The sequence below is a fragment of the Pteronotus mesoamericanus genome, unplaced genomic scaffold (assembly GCF_021234165.1).
Source record: "Pteronotus mesoamericanus isolate MK-2021 breed Mesoamerican mustached bat unplaced genomic scaffold, CSHL_Meso_final contig_65, whole genome shotgun sequence".
Classification (NCBI taxonomy): domain Eukaryota; kingdom Metazoa; phylum Chordata; class Mammalia; order Chiroptera; family Mormoopidae; genus Pteronotus; species Pteronotus mesoamericanus.
The window spans coordinates 6,664,669-6,681,622 of NW_026555228.1; the positions used below are offsets into that span (position 1 = coordinate 6,664,669).

Here is a 16,954-nt window from a genome sequence, read left to right on the forward strand (position 1 = left end):
CTTCTACTTCTGTCATGTAACCCACGCCTCCTGCTTGTCGCTCTCATTTCTTACATTTCCAAGCATTGGTTCTAGTCAAAACAGTGTCTGCATTCTTGTTCTCACTCTATGCCTTTGCGCAACTTATTATTCCTGCATGGAATGCCATCAACTCTTTTTCCCATGCTTCCAAGTCCTACACGTACTTCTAGGGCCAGATCAAGTATGGTTCCTTCGTGAGGCATTTCTGAGCCACACAAGTCTGCTTAGGGGTGAAGGTGAATTGAAAGAAGGCAGAAGGTACTGTGTGAGAAGGAACTGAATGTACAACCTTCCAGAGCCCCCATGGTCAATTGTCCTTCCAGAAAAAACAGATGACATTAACAGTGACTAGAGAGGAACTTAAGGCAGGGTGACTCAAAAAGTAGATTGTATCCTTCCTCTGAAGGTGCTTGGCTGTAGTTTTTCATAGTATCCTTCAGGCTTCGGAATTAGTGCCATGGAAGAGAGGGGAGGGAGCTTGGAAGTAGACTGGGATTCCACTAGTAATACCAAATTTGATGACAGAGTCACAGGATTGGAGTGAATTAGCTTGACACCATCTAGAATTAGCTGATGGCCAGGGGTCAGGCTGAAAGTCCAGAGTCATAAATCAAAGTCAGCCCTACAAAGAATAGTTTTGCTCATGGGAATTTTGAAGACTATGAAACTGTGAAATTCATTGCCTATTTCTACAAATACTTTTTAAATATAAAAATTTTCCAGAAAAATTATCTAAAACTTGGAAATAAGACAGAAGGATGACTGCATGTCCTTTCGGGGACATATGGGAGCTTTTCCTAAGAGGACCACCCACGGATTATTTAATCATAGAGGGAAACATACCTTCATTTGATTTACTGTTTGCTCTTGACTAGGGCCCACTCTCTGAGAGGTTAAATGATAACTTGAACCTTTTTAGTCTGGTTGAGATGTAAATATTTTCCTTTGGTAAAACAGATAACCCCAAAGGTTGCATTTTTGTTGCTTTGTAGGATATTACTTTTGTATCTAATTTAGTCATCTTATTCCCACCTTTCTTCTTTCAGTGCCTATATAGACTCAGTCCCTCAAATTTTCCTTTGAACTAACTTTACTACTTGGTATTCTGAATAATGAGATAAATAAATCTGTAGTATGTACTCTATATTTGTAGGAGAGTCACATTTTTAACATTTAAACTATTATACTTTGATAAGCTCTGATCTGAATGTCAGAATCCTTATGGAGAGGTATTGGGGCCTTTGAAAAGGATTTTAAAAATAAAACTCAGTGTGAAAGTTTTTCTTATTCTTTTAGCAAATTTGGACGAATCATAGGTAAAGAATCAGAGCACTTAGATGCTAATGATAGACAGTGAGTCCAGACAGTCCCATTCTGAATGATGCAAATGTGATCATCAAAAAGACATACTAGGAATGAAATAACGCACAACAAAGAGCTGGTGTGAGTCATTCACCAGCCAGGTGCTTTGCCCCACCTTAGTTTGGGTTCATTTAACTTTAAACTCTGTGTCAGTTTTGGATTTAAAATAAACTATTACTTGACAATTCTTCTAGTCTAACAGAAACCCAGAAAAAGGATTATGATGAAAATGCTAGAGCTTTTTCATTTTACTTTCAGTAGAATTTTTAATTTTTAACCGTCTTCTTGATTCTGTTCATTGTTCGCCATGTATCCATGGGTATGCATTAAGATTAAAAACTTACTTTGAGATACTACTTCCTTTTGCTCTGAGAGTTTTGACAGTTTGGGCTTGTATTTTTCCTTGCAAATCTTTGGAAGAGACATTGGTGTTCCCCATAATGGAGATGGTTTGGGGTTTGGGACCTAGGCACAGTATAATGCGGTAGTGACAAGTTCAGGCTCACTGGGTAAACTGTCTGGGTCCTAAGCACAGCCCTACTGTTCCCTAGATACATTCCAATTTTTAACCTCGCTAAGCTTCCATTTGCTCACTTGTAAAATGGAGATAATAATAGAACTTATGAAACAGAGTCCTTCTGAGGTGATTGACATAGTGACCAGCAAATAGTAAGCATTTAATAAGTGGGTGCTACTATTATTTTGGGAGTGTGAAACACGTAAATGTACAAATCTTTCCCATTTGTATGTGGGTCACTTTTTGGGTATCTCTTCAACCATTTCCCCTCTTTCTCCTCCTTAGCCAGTAGGGCCATAGTTAGAAGTTAACAGAATTTCAATATTCATTTGTGTGTATCCAAAAAAGTCTTTGCCCTATCTTATTTGAAAGCAAAACAAAAAGCAAAAATCAGAAAAGTTAAACGTTTCCTATTTCTCAAGAAGAGGATTGATTAAATTGTATTATTTCCCAGGCATATATTCATGTTCTTTCCCCTTGTGGACAACAATGCTCCCTCCGCCCCCTTCATGGAATTGTCTGTGCTTTCCTGGACCTTCAAGTCCAGCCGCGCACAGGAGGTCATTGCTCTCTCTTCATTCCTACAGCTACCCTGGCTGTAACCTAATGCTGTAATCTTGCACGAGAGGGGAAACATCCATGTCAGCCACAATTTGAGTTCTGTTCTCAGCCTTGGTTTCATGAAGTGTAACAGCCTCATTATAAGATTTCCTACATGAATTACATAAGCAACCAAAATCCTCAGTCTGCTTTCTTGTTCCGATGCTTGTCTCTGATGTCGTAATGCAGTTTTTTCCTGGCATAGTCATAGAACGCTAATCTTTCAAAGGTCTCTGGGTGATTTTACCCCAAATTTCCTAAAGTTATCTAAGATAATCTACTCACAATGACAACTGCAGTGGCCATGAGTGGCCTATAGAGGAGGGAGTCTGAAGACGCCGGAGGAAGTGTTGATGCTTAGTGTAAATATTAGCTATGCTAATGTGAACAACTGGATGGGAGCATTCAGCGTTGACAAGAATTCATAAGAAGTCTTAGCTGGTGGGGGCAAAAAGTTTAGTTAATGGCAAGCCCAACATGAGCCAGCAGTGGGATTCAACCTTAAGATGAAGTAGACTTGGCTATGATTTTGTTTCCCCTAGCCAAAGCTTAGTGGTCATCCACTTGGGCTGTTGTATGGAATTTTCTGACATTAAAATACAGGAGATTAAGATAAAATGATCTTCAAGATCACTTACAGGTGTAAATTTGGATTCCACTGTTTCTTTTCTTTTGCTCAATATTCTTTCTTAAAGTGTTAATTTACTTGTAATGACACAGATATTAAGTGTAGTGTTTGATGAATTTTGACAAAGATATACACCCATGTAACTTTCTCCCCATTCAAGACAAAGGACATTTTCATCACCTCATAAAAGTTTTTATAATCCTTTACAATCAATATCCCCTCTCCATAGAAAATCACTGTTCTGATTTCTATTAACACAGATTCTAGAACTTTATATAAATGGAACTTATTTATATTTATAAATATATTTAATATATAGTATGTGAACATTTATATCTGGCTTCTTTCACTTAACATAATATTTTTGAGATTCATCCATGTTGTTGTATATATCAATGGTTCCTCCTGTTTCATTGTGGAGCTGTATTCCATTGTATGCATATAACACAATTTGTTTATCCATTCCCCTGTTGATAGACATTTGAGTTGTTGGCTACTATGAATAAAGCAGAATAAATATTTTTGTATGAAGCTGCCAGTGGATATGGTTTTGTACCCTTTGAGTAAATACCTAGAAGTAGAATTGCTTGGTCATAAGATAGGTGGATTTTAACTTTATAAGGAACTGCCAAAAGTTTTCCAAAGTAATTCTTCCATTTTACATTCCTACCAACCATATGTGAGAGTTCCAAGTGCTCACATCCTGGCCATTGTTTTTTTACTCATCATGTGTTCATTTTCCTAGGGTGTGTTTCTAAGGAAATCAAAGAAATGGTCACTGGTACTAGTAAAAGGTTACTTGAAAGATTACCCTAAGGAAATAGGATTACCAGAAAACAGCATTGATCACGCTGGAGGTGCTTTTGATTAAGGATTATTTATAAATCATCTTAAAGTAAGTTAAAGCTACAGTGTGATGTACAAATAACATGTGGGGGGAAACATGCATGATAGTTTATCATTTCCTCATAGCTGGTTGGAATGGCCAGAAAACTCTAGTTTCTGGTGTTTTTATGTTAAGAAATTTGGCACTTTGTCCTAGCAATGGGCAGACAGTCAAGAGGAATGTAGTAACTTGTTCATTCATCGAATTTTGAGACACTCTCAAAAAAAGAATTCTTAGCAAACTGGTGGTTTGTGTTAGGGGCTCTAGGAAAAAAAAGGCTGGGCAAAATATAGATCCAGTATATATGGCTCTAATACATATGGAAGAAAATGTTGTGCAGGGTGCCTCTCATAATGTGAGTTAAGTGGTATTTTGCATAATAAATGAATAATTTACTATCACTTATTAAGTGTTTACTATATGCCAGGCACTGAACTAAGTATTTTTATATATTGATTTATTTAATGCTTTCAGCAATGTTACAAAGTAGGTAACATTGTTTTCTGAATATTTCGGAAGAGGAAATTGAAGTTCATAGAGGTTAAATAACATACTCAAAGACACAACTATTTCATAATAGAGCTGGGATTTGAATCCAACAATGCCATACATGGCTGAGCTATGCTGTGATAAAAATGTTGAACTGAATGGTCATATGGAAAAAAGTGTATGTATGTGTGTTATATGATAACCAGAGTCTTTCAAACATAAAAATAAATTTTGTCAGGATAAATTCTGTGGCAGAAGTGGAATGAAAATATGAGATTTGGAAGGAAAAGAAACTGTAAGGTTTCTTTCTATATTAAAGAAATGAATGATGATAAGTATCAAATGGTATGTAGATTCTGTTGGATACATTTAAATAAGTGATATACTGGTTTTATTTTAAAGTGTTCATATTTATAATGCATTGGTAATTCTGACCTTTATAAATATTTCAACTTATGATGTACAACTTGAGATATCAAGTTAAAAATGGGTAAGAAAGTTACATGGGTTTTCTAACTTCTTTTAAGTGACATAGCAATTGAATTCTGACTACTCTGACTTGTGAATGGGAAGGGTCCTGATTACTTAGTCACTTTTTTATCCTTGCATTTATCAGAGTTCCCAGAATATACGAAGTTCCCAATCTGTATTTGGGGAATGAAGATTCAAGGAAAACAATGAATGGTGAGAAGCTGTGCACAAAAAGCTTAGGGCTGCAGAGAAACTTCATGTGTCATCAGTACCAGCGCATGGAGCTTCACAACCTTCCAGTCTCATTTCCTCTGCTCAGAAAGTAGTTACCAACAAACTGAAATAATTGTAACGATGATCATTGCAGTGACCATGGTATTTTACAACTGAGAAACTCCTCTAGAGACGTTAGCTCATTATAATCCTGGGTGGGGAGTGGGGCATTTCCTTTCTTTTCTTTTCTTTTAATGAGATACAATTGACATATAACATTATGAGTTTCAGATGATTTAATATTTGTATATATTGTGAAATGATCACCACAGTAAGTCTGGTTAAGACTGACATCACCATACATAGCTATGTATTTTTTCTTATGATGAGAGATTTTAAGATCTACCGTCTTAGCAACTTTCAAATGTACAATAGTTTTATTAACTATAGTCACTATGATGTACATTACATCCCTAGGACTTATTTTTTTATAACTGGAAGTTTGTACCTTTTGACTTCACCCATTTTTCCCACCCCCACACCCTACTTCTGTCAATCATCATGTTCTCTGTATCCATGAGTTGGCTTTTTTAGGTTCCACATATAAGTGTGGTCATACAGTACTTGTCTTTGTCTGGCTTATTTCACTTAACATAATGCCCTCAAGTTCCATCCATGTTGTTCCAAATGCCAAGATTTCCTTATTTTTTATGGCTGAATATTATTCCATTGTAAATACACTTGACCCTTGAACAACATGGTTTTGAACTGTATAGGTCTGCTTATATATGGATGTTTTTTCAATAAATAAATTGCAAAATTGGAGATTTGCAACAATTTGAAAAAATTCACAGATGGACCACATAACCTAGAAATATCAAAAACTTAATAAAAATTTAGGTATGTCATAAATGCATATGTGTAGCTACTACTCTATTTTATCATTTACTAAAATGAAATATATATAATAATACACAGTAGGCTACTAGTAGTTAAATTTGGGGGGAATCAAAAGTTATATGCAGATTTTCAACTGCATGGAGGATCAGCATTCTTAACCCTTGCACTGTTCAAGGGTCAACTCTATCTACTACATCTTTTTTATCCATATGTCCACTAGTGGACACTCAGGTTGCTTTTGTGTCTTGGCTATTGTAAACAATGCTGCATTGAACGTGGTGGTGTAGATATCTTTTTGAGTTAGTGTTTTCATATTTTTGGATAAATATCCAGAAGTGAAATTGCTGGATCAAATGATAGTTCTATTTACATATCTTTTTTATTGTTGTTCCCATTAGTTATGGACCTTCATCAAGTGTATTTCTCTGCTTCAAACAAGTGGCAAAATGCTGGAATGCTACAGGACTTGTGCAAGGCCTGACAATTTGGTGAAGGAGGTAAGGACAGGACAGAGGAGGAGAGAAAGGGACTTTCCATGTAGTATTAGTAATAGTATTAGTGTTCTTTAGTCCCAAGACTATTATGGAGTACAGCATGAGGTCATTGATCTCTAACCACACTGGGGATAAGTGAAATTTCTCAGTGGTTCATCCATCCATTCAATCAACATATATTAAACACCTACTTTGCGCAAAATCTTGGGATAGAGAGGTAAATAATACTCACAAGGGCACTTTGGAAGAGGGAAACAGATAGGTCAATAAATAAATGCGTATAAGTGGGAGGAGGCCATTTCTACTTTATGACCTCCCAACCATGAGATATATACTTTGCTATTTTCATCAGAAGAGAGGAAACAGGGTCAGAGCCTTCGCTTTCCTCACCTCACCTAAGTGGATCATGAGGGCTCCAGCAAAAGGATCTGTTGTTCAAACACATAAGCTGAGGAATGGGATAAAACTCAGTGGGATTAATGTGAGCCGAGCTCCTGGACTTTTTCCATTTGCTTTAAAAGGTCACCTAGTGTAATGTGGAATATGAATGAGGAAAGGTAAGCTTTGGGCTTTACAAGGATGAAGGAAAGACTCAAATACTATCGAAAGTGAATGGAAGGAACTAGCTGTAGTTTCCCTTCAAAGAAACTACAGTTGGGGTCAACAGTTGTAAAAGGTGAGCACAATACGTCTGCCAGCCATACACATCCGTTTAGTGGACAATTTGAGTTGTGAAATGTTGATCTACCCACTTCATGACAGGTTACAAGTTGTATGGATTACTATTTTTATCCTGTTGCTCAAATGGAAAACAAAAAGGAGAGAGGATATTAATATTACTTGTGGAATACATGGAACCTACTTTTAAAGCAATATATCTAAGTATATATTTTTTCTAAACAGGAAGAGATGATAGTGACCTAAACTGTGAAATTAGTATTCTCAGACGGCCCCCCCCAACTTCAACACTTTCTTCTCCTTTATTCTCTCTGGCTTGACATTACTGTATGAAATTTTGATGTTATGAAAAACTTACCCATCCTCAAACAAGAATAATTTATTGATTCAAGCAATATATACTGAGTGGCTTCATGCCAGTTTGCCAGCTCCATGACAAAGGTCACTACCCTTGAGATGCTCATGGTCTAATGGCAACTCATTTGCTCCCTGGTGGACATCATTGATAACATTTAGCACCTTCAGTCCCTGATCTATTATGATGATTTGAGCAAATCCAGGCTTTGCATAAACCTTGCTGAAGTGTCAGGATTGTCTTCTCTCTTGTTTAGGTGCTAATGACACTTAGAAGACTCCACCACCACCATATCACCATTTTCTTCATACCTATCAGTTGGCAAGAGAGCAAATAAGGTATCCACACTCTTACTTACTGGGGTTATGACAATTAACCTAGACATTGAAGTGTGTGCAGAATAAAAATTTTAGATGACACTTACAACTTAAGGACTGTTGTTAAAGTTAAACCCTCTCACATTCAAAGTGATCACTAGGCACTAACAGTAGGATGAAATAATTCATTTTTAGAATTTTGATGGTTATATTCTGTTCACTCCTAAATTACCGGGGTTAATCTTTTATAGACAAAGGGAGAGAACCTATGATTACTATTAGTGTGTGAAGTTGAAGGAAATTCAACATGAACACTCAGCCTACCAATGAGTTTGTAATAGGTCATGTGTCTGTTCATTTGGGTTAATGTCATAGGCAGTTAATGATTGAATAGTCTAATTGATTCTTGATCTAGTTAAATTTTTAGCTCAGTGGTTGGACCTGAATCCCAATTAGAGCAGAGAGTGAAAAATATCATATGTGTAAGGGCTGTAACCAGTGATTTTGAGGAATAAGAAGACAAGTAAAAAGCAAATGCTTTTATCTCTACAAAAATGCAAAGGCAGAAACTGTCTCACTCTCTTCTAATTCCCTGCCTTCACCTTAAGGAGGAGCAGACAGGAGCTTTGGTGATGAGCAGGCAGGAAGGGAAGGAGGAAGACAACTTCTATTTGGCCTAGAGGTTATGTTTCAGGCATGATTTGTGTTGTTTTGTTTTTTTTTTGTTACTCTGCATTACTCCTTCACTTTTTAAAAAGTCCTATCTGCTCATCAGCTTACCACCTGACCACTCTAGAAGCCTAATACATATTGATGATGCAGACTTAGCAGCTTGATGAAAGCAATTCTGGATACAGACTCCGGACATATTACTGGTAGCCTTATATTGCTCTGAAGCTATTTGCAAAGTTATCAAATATTTAAAGGAGGATGAACTGTCCAATTCATTAGAGTGTTTGGAGTATCCTAGAACAATAATAGTAATGATATCAGGTGCTGATTATAACATTTCACAGTGCATGCCTTCCTTGACAAGTACATTTTACCACTATGGTTCATCAGAGTATTATATTGAAACATTGTGATAGATGGTGAGGCTAAAAGCATAGAGAGTACATAATTAAGGAATGCATTTGGCTGCAAATAACAAAACACAACTTCTAAGTGCCAGGCAAAAGTTCTTTTAAAACATAGCTTATTATCTTTGCAACAACCTGGCAAGATATTTTTAAATAAGCTCAGAGTAGTTAACTAACTTGCCCAAGAACACAACCTGAAATAAGAGCTGTGCCTGATATTTTTCAAATTACTAGAAGTTATAGCATTTCTAGAAAATATCAAAACTTCTAAATCAATCCAGAAAAGTCATAATCAATTTCTATGTGACCTGATGAAAAGCTCAGGTGGACAAGGTCCTAAGTGGAACAGAGGTCCAGGGGCAAGGTTATCATCTGTCGGGGATACCCATGAGATGTATATTTTGTACTTGTTACAAGTGGATACCTGAAGGCAAAGATTGCTTAGAGGTAAGGGTGATTGGGTACAGAAATCAGGTATGTCTAACCCCTTCTGGTAGACCCCATAGCTATCTCAACACCTCTTTTTAACAGCTTTCACCCTTGCCGCCTTCTTCTTTTTTTTTTTATAAAGGCTATAAAGAATGAAACCTTATTTTCTAATGACATACAAGTGAACATCTACCAAGGATGGTTCTGGGAAAGTTTTCCTTTCTGAACAAAGAGTATATTGCGTCAGCTGCTGTGGTCATATGTCATTTTCTCCCTGCCTGGAATGTACACTTTATGTATGGAGCTGCACCAGCCATATTACAGCTATGAAGACAAAAGCCAGTTAAATCATGGAGCAGAAAGAGATAAAGAGCTGGGTCCATGATGATATTGCCCACCCAAAGATTGCCTGCCTTTGAACTGCTTGTCACATGGAAAAAATAAACTTGTTTGTTTCAGCAGCTGTAAATTGAGTCTCATGATATTTATGGTTGAATGCATCATCCAGTTGATACCTCCTCCATGGTATAAGCCTCACTCACTGTCCTCCATAATGTTTGAATATAATTGCCTAATGAACCAAAAGAAAAAATATTGTACCTGTCAGAAAAGTGATAGAAAGCAAAGCCTTACAATACATTTAATCAACTTTGTAAATTGTGAAACATAAGTTTTTGTCTATGGCAGCATAAGAAAGATAAATGTATAGAAACAGACAAAAAAAGAAAAGAAAAAACAACCTGTAGACTATTGTTTAGCATATAGTTATTCCTTCGCACCTTATCTCTCCCAGACTCCATGGGTAGAGTATATTCCTCTTCCCCCATTGGCATTAGCCAATCAAATGTGGACAGAAGTGATAGTGTGCTAGGTCTGAGTCTAGGCCTTAAGCGATATCATGAGTTTCTGTTCTGCACACTTACACATCTGCCATAGTACGGGAAGGTCATGCCTTGAATAAGCTGCTGGCTAAGGAGGATGAGGAACGTGTGAAGCAGAGATGAACTGAATCCATAGCCTGGAGCCGAGCCCAGCTAAGATCAGTCAAACTCTAGCCAACCACAGGTTGCGTGAGTAAGAAATAAATATCTGTTATTGTACAACACTGGGTTTGTTTTGAAGTGTTAGTATGACAGTAGCTAACTGATACACAACCCTGACAAATCTCACAAAATAAATTAATTACTTTAATTTTTAACGAAAATTAACATTTGAATGTCTTACAAGGACATTCTAACTGGAACCCAATTTATTAATAAAACTAAAAAACGTTTATAAAGATAGGACACTTTTATCCATTTATTATCTGTTTGCCTAATTCCATTACTTCAGAAATTAGGCACCTTCCTACATTAGGCTGTTAAAGTAGGCTTTTTGTTTCTTCCTAACAAAAACCTCTAGCTTTATTCTTTTGATATGCTTCTATCCTTCTTCTCCTGGTTATGATATGGTCAATAGTACTCTACTCTTAAAACTTTGTCTAACCAGACCAAAAGAAAAAGCCCCTCTGATTAAAAATAAACTGGAACACACTGGCAGTGACCAGAGGGGCGGGGGGAGGGGACAATGGTGGAAGGGAGGAGAAGGGACTAGTTAAAGAGCATGTATGAGTGACCCTGGGCATGGACAACAGCGTGGGAATTGACTGTGGGAGTCGGGGGCAGGCTGGTGGGGGCAAATGGGACAAATTGGGACAACTGGAATAGAATAGAAATTTAAAAATCTTAAAAAAATGTTTTCTTTGAAAGAGAAATGTTTTCTTTGCTTAAAAATGATATTTGTTCTAAATTCTCTCTATTATCTATCTATTGCTGTGTAACAAATTACCCCAAGACTTAGAGGTTTAACATAACAATAAACAATAATCAATTTCAGTACATTAAGAATTCAGGAGGTGTTTGTTGGGTGACTCGGGTTCAGGACCTCTCATGAGGTTGCAGTCAATGTGTTGTTCAGGGTTGTAGCCATCTCTTGGCTGGGCAGGGGCAGGAGAATCCACTTCCAAGGAGGTTTATTCATAAGGCTCTTGCCATGTGAACCTTCCCACAGGGCGTGCTGAGTGTCCTCATGAGTTTCCCCAGAGCAAGTATCTAAGGAAGCGATGTCTCTTTTGACGTAGCTTTTAAAAAATCGTGCGCCGTCAGTTTCACAATATCGTATTGGTTATACAGGTAAGCTCTACTCGGTGTGGAGGAGGACTACCGAAGGGTGTTAATAGCAAGAAGCTGGATTGTTGGGAGCCATCTTGGAGGCTGGCTACCCCACTGTCTAATATACATTTTCAATACAATCTTCTCAGACTGCTCTCAAATGGGTTTACAGTTTAAATTAGTGTTTTTCAACCTTCACACCCCTCCCAGACATTGGGTGATGTCCACTTTTAGTTGTCCCAAATGGGGGAGGGAGTGCTACTGACACGTAGTGAGTACAAGCCAGGGGATGCTGCTAAAAGTCCTGTACCATGTAGGACATTCCCCCCCACGACAAAGACTTACCCAGTTCAAAATGTCGATGGTGATAAGGCAAAGAAGTCCTGCATTTAAACTATTACAATCTGCAAAAATTTTAAAGTTTCTCTTTAAATCCTTCAATTTTCTTACAAATTTCTTTCTTACAAATCCTTCAATATATTGTTTTCAGTCAAGTATAATCAGATTAAGCAAAATTGAGTTAGGTAGTGCATGATCAAATTGCAGGTACAGAATCAAAAGGGAGTGAGCAGGAGAAATTAATTTGACCACACACACACACACACACACACACACACACACACACACACCTCTCTCCAGGAGAATTTCCCTTTTGTGTGATATACGTGCTGAATTTGCAAAAGCAGCACCAAATAATTGCCATTTCATTGAGAACTGTCTGCTAGAGCTAGAAACAGCCCTAGCTGGGTTACACTGTAAATTTGGGGGAAAAAATCAATAGGGGATTTTGAAGACAAGCAGAAGAAGAATGAGAAAGTGAATTCAATAGAATGTTATTGACAATTTATGGCTTATGGAGCTTTTTTCCTAACCCTTGACAAGTCTTCTTTTGCATCTGGGGGTTATTTGAGTGCTTAGAAGGAGCTAAGATAACAAATCGATAACTCAGTAGCTGGTTATGTTAGAGACTGATATCCTCCTTCCTCTGAAGTGCTCAGAAGCAGAGGAGGAGTGATTATGAAGCAAACCGCTAGATTTGAGGACAGCCTCAAGACTCCTTGTGCTCTCCAACAATTAGCGAGATAAAGGAGATCAGCCTCAACTCTAATCTTCCTTGAACAAACGATGCGGAACTGAATCGACTTCTGGGCAATGTTCAGAGCCAGTGGGACAATGGGAAAAAGCTAGATTATGCCAAATCTCCTGAACGCTTCCAGGCTAGGATATGGGTAATGGTTCTTAAAAAAAAAAAAAAGTATAAATGTACGTTTGCGTTGGAAATTCTACTAGTTGGTGAATATATATGCTTATATTCTTAAGTTTATTTTAGAAAATATGACTTGAATATGACTTAATACATATCTATAAAAAGTACAGAATTATATAATGTATCAAATTCTATATTTTATATATATATATATATATATATGGATCTCCTGTCTTCCATATGACAGTGTACGGAGGGGAGAGGAATAAAGTAATTTCTAGAGATCGGGGAACCTACAATGTGGGGAAACCATTATCACGTCCCCCAGTTTGGCATGTATTTTTGGCATTAGAGAAGAGAGGAAGAAAGAGGAGGAGAGGAGAGGGAGGGAAGGGAGAGAGAGAGAGAGCGTGAGAGAGAGAGAGAGAAATGTTACCTTATATGAAAACAGCATCTTTGCAGATGAGATTGAGCTAAGTAAGGGTCTTGACAGTATCACTGGGCTAAAATCAAGGCTCCATCAGGAGGCTCTAGGAGCGGTCTATTTGCCTCTTCCAGCTGCTGGTGGCTGCTGGTTTTCCTCTTTCATCTGTCAAAGTTTTCTCTACCTCCCTCTTATAAGGATACATATAATTTTATTTAGGGCCCACCTGATAATCCCAGATGACCGCTCCATCTCAAGATCCTTAACTTAATCACATCTGCAAAGATCTTTTTTTAAATATAGGTAATATCTAAGGTTCCAGAGATTAAGACCTGATATATTTGAGGGGGGCATTTTCAGCCTTCCACACCCTGTATCTTGTTCCATGCTTAGCCCTTCCACACATATACACACACATGCGTGCACTTGCACTCACCTCTCTTTCTCTGTCTCCTCTTTTCTCCTTCTCTTTCTCAATAGATCTTGATGACTCAAATCTTTAGCCTGGAGAGCTCAACTCTGTATTTGCATTCCACCTATAGTGGCAATACTGGTGGTGAAATAGGCTTTTGTAGACCCTTTCAATGCAGCAAAGAAAAGGGAGAAAATAAAAAAGACAAAGTTAACTTTCCATATTGAAAGACATTGAATACTGTTGCTTTGTGAAGAAATCATATGATATAGTCAAGAAGCTGTTACAAAACATGACTAAAGAGATATTTAATCAGGGAAGAGGCTAATTACAGCTGGTTTCCAAAGGTAAAACTTGATGGAACCCTTTTGGCTGGAATTCTACAAGCCCAAAATATAAATGCTTCCCAGGAGTCTAGGAGATGCTTACCCTTTTCTCTCAACACCTGTCTGTCCAGAAGACATACTTGTTTTCAGTCAATAAAGAAACAAGGGTCTATTTTTGAAACTTTTACTTGGAAGGTCAGGAATTCAATGTAGACTGTTTATCTGAGACTCAATCTCTGCACATTTCATGTGTTTCTTTGGCTCTGGTTGAAAAACCTTCTATTGCCCACTGAGTGTCATTAAATACAGAATTGACAGGTATACTCACAGGAGCAGCACTTCCCGAAATCGCTGTAGGAGTATAAGAAAAGATAAAAAAAAATTCAGCTACATAGAAATGAACAAAAGTTTACTTTAGAAAAAAAAAATTAAAGCTAGAAGAAATGTGAGGTTATGTAGTAACTTTTTTCAGTTTAAGGATAAGGAAACCAAGGTCCAGAAAGACAACAAGATATATTAATCAGCTATTGCTGCAAAACAATAACTATAGAATCTTAGCAGCTTATAATAAGCATGTATTTAGCTAATGCATCTTTGGGCATTTGCTGATTTGAGTTTAGCAGATCTAGGTTTTTTGTGGCTAGGGAAGTTCTATTTCACCTTTTAGATCCTTGGGTTTGCTCCGAATGGCTCTCATCTTCCTTCAACCAGTGGGCCAATTAGAGTAGATTGTACTTACGGTGGTGGTGGAGGAACAAGGAAGCAAGTAGATGTGTAGAAGACTTACACTTAGAACTAAAATAATGTTATTTCCACCCACATGTCATTGTCCAAAGTAAATCACATAGCCAAAGTCACGGATCAGGGATATACTCTCTGCCCACAGTGAGGCTCTTCCAAAGGTATGGCTTGAAGATGAGATGAAGAATAGGACCAATAAATTAATCCTTCATACAGAATTTGCCTAACGTTGAAAAGTTACATAATGGCTCAGTTAGGACACTTGATCCTGATTCCACTGCACCCACCCCCATCCGGGGCTTTCCTCATTAACCAGGCAAGGCACTCAGGTGGAATATACATTAGATATATTTAAAATATCTTTCTGGAAGATTTCACTGGTTTTGCAAAAATCCCTTTTTGGTGGTTCATGAGGAATCTTCTCATCTTCTCTCTGAACGCCTGAAGAATATCTGCTGCTTGGTGCTCTTCATCACCACAAGCAGCGCCTTGGGGAGAATGCTGACGTCCCAGGTGCCCCAGGACTGTGAACTCTCCAGTTACCGAAATGCCATTATGTTCCCGGCAGCCTTCATCCACAGTCCTCCGCAGAGCTATAGTACAACGCAGCCTGGACCTGCACATTCGGAATTTCTCAAAAAATGGGTTCCTAAGTGTTTCTTGTTATTCCAGCTTTCCAGGCAGTTCAGACATGGGCGTATAGGGTCAGGCCAGGGGCCTATTTTCAAAAAACCATTTTTTACTTTTTCCAGTTTATAGATATAAATTCACCAGACATATCTGAAACTACAGTTACGGCCTAAACTAAGACTGTCTCCATATATTTGGTTTGAAGGATGAACTCTCAGATTAGCATAAAAAATATTGTTGCCCAAAATGGAATTCAGCAAGGTGTGAGTCACTCATTTCCATTAGGAAAAGGAAATTAATGACTAATAGCCTATTTTAGTGACTTGATTTGTACTTCTCTTATTTTTTCCCCTTAGAAATTATTACTTGACATTCTTAATAGTTTCTAAAATGCAATTTATAGGAAACTTCTCAGTTTCATGGGGCATATCTAAGTTGAATTGGAGCATGGCAAACCCATTTAATTTTGCTGAGGGTGCATTTAGAACCTGAGTCTTTCTGCTAAATGCTTGTGCATATTCCCAAAGGTCATTTTTTTTCCTGCTGAGATAAACTCTCAACATGGCCCTAAAAACGTAGATGTAATTTCAGCTTTCTTTTTTAGTTGAGAGGTCTGTGCCTTGTTTCCCTTTGACCAGAAAAGAACAAAATGGAAAGCCCATGTTAGCAAATGCTTTTCTCCTTAGGTACCACTTTGCCATAAGAGATCTGGCTTAGCTCTTCTTAAATAGTGTAAACCACGAGATGCTTCTGAGGCTCATCTGTCCCGATGCTGTGCTTTTATGCTGAACTCTCCTGAAAATTTCTATCTTTTCTATATTCACCAACTAAAGAGACAAAAAACAAAAAATATTGTCATTTTTTTAAAGATAAATATATTCTATAAAGTATGCATATACAAACTATACGTGCCTCCAAGATATTCTGATTCGAGCATATAGAAAAGCACTGCGCTCCCCCAATAATTTCTATAAGCATCGTGCTAGACCCTACCAGTGAAGCAGTTACTGTGTATGCTTCATCCATATCTACTTGGACCTTATACCATTTCAGTGAACAGATCTGATTTCCAGATGCCAAAACCTCATTTCTTCTCCTGGGGATGTTCTCTGGTTACTGAAGCCTTATCTGTCTATGGACAAGAAAGGCCAAGAAATTAACACCCCTCCCCTCCCCCAGTAGTCTTCAAGCAATGTGAGATGGGAACTGGCGTGTATACCCCAGCTCCCTTGACCTTTTAGTAGGACAGTTCTGAGCCATGTATTCTACACTGGCTCCCAGACTCCCCAGTGTGACTGAGCTCTCGTGGCTCATTGTGGAAAATGGCTTGGTAATGCACTCTTTTATTTGCTCCTTTCCTTCCCTGACATGCTTCATCACTTACCTGCTGGGACTTCCTGAATTATCTCACAAATTATTTTCACTAAAATTGGTGTCTCAAGGTCCGCTTCCGGTGACATGAAACCAATCAGATACGATCAAGAAAGATATCACATCCTGATGATAGCATCAAGTAGCATACTCTGGACACTGGGAATACAAAGATATGTGGAGTATGGTCCCTATTCTCATATTCTTTAGAATTGGGTGGGGAAAGATGGGTCGAAGCATGGCAGCACAATGCC

General features: G+C 37.8%; 1 pseudogene; it reads right to left on the reverse strand.

Moving 5' to 3' along the window:
* LOC129076843 (ADP-ribosylation factor-like protein 6) overlaps positions 1-15,323 on the reverse strand; it is a 35,776-nt pseudogene extending 20,453 nt beyond the window's left edge.
* Between the last annotated feature and the right edge of the window lie 1,631 nt (positions 15,324-16,954).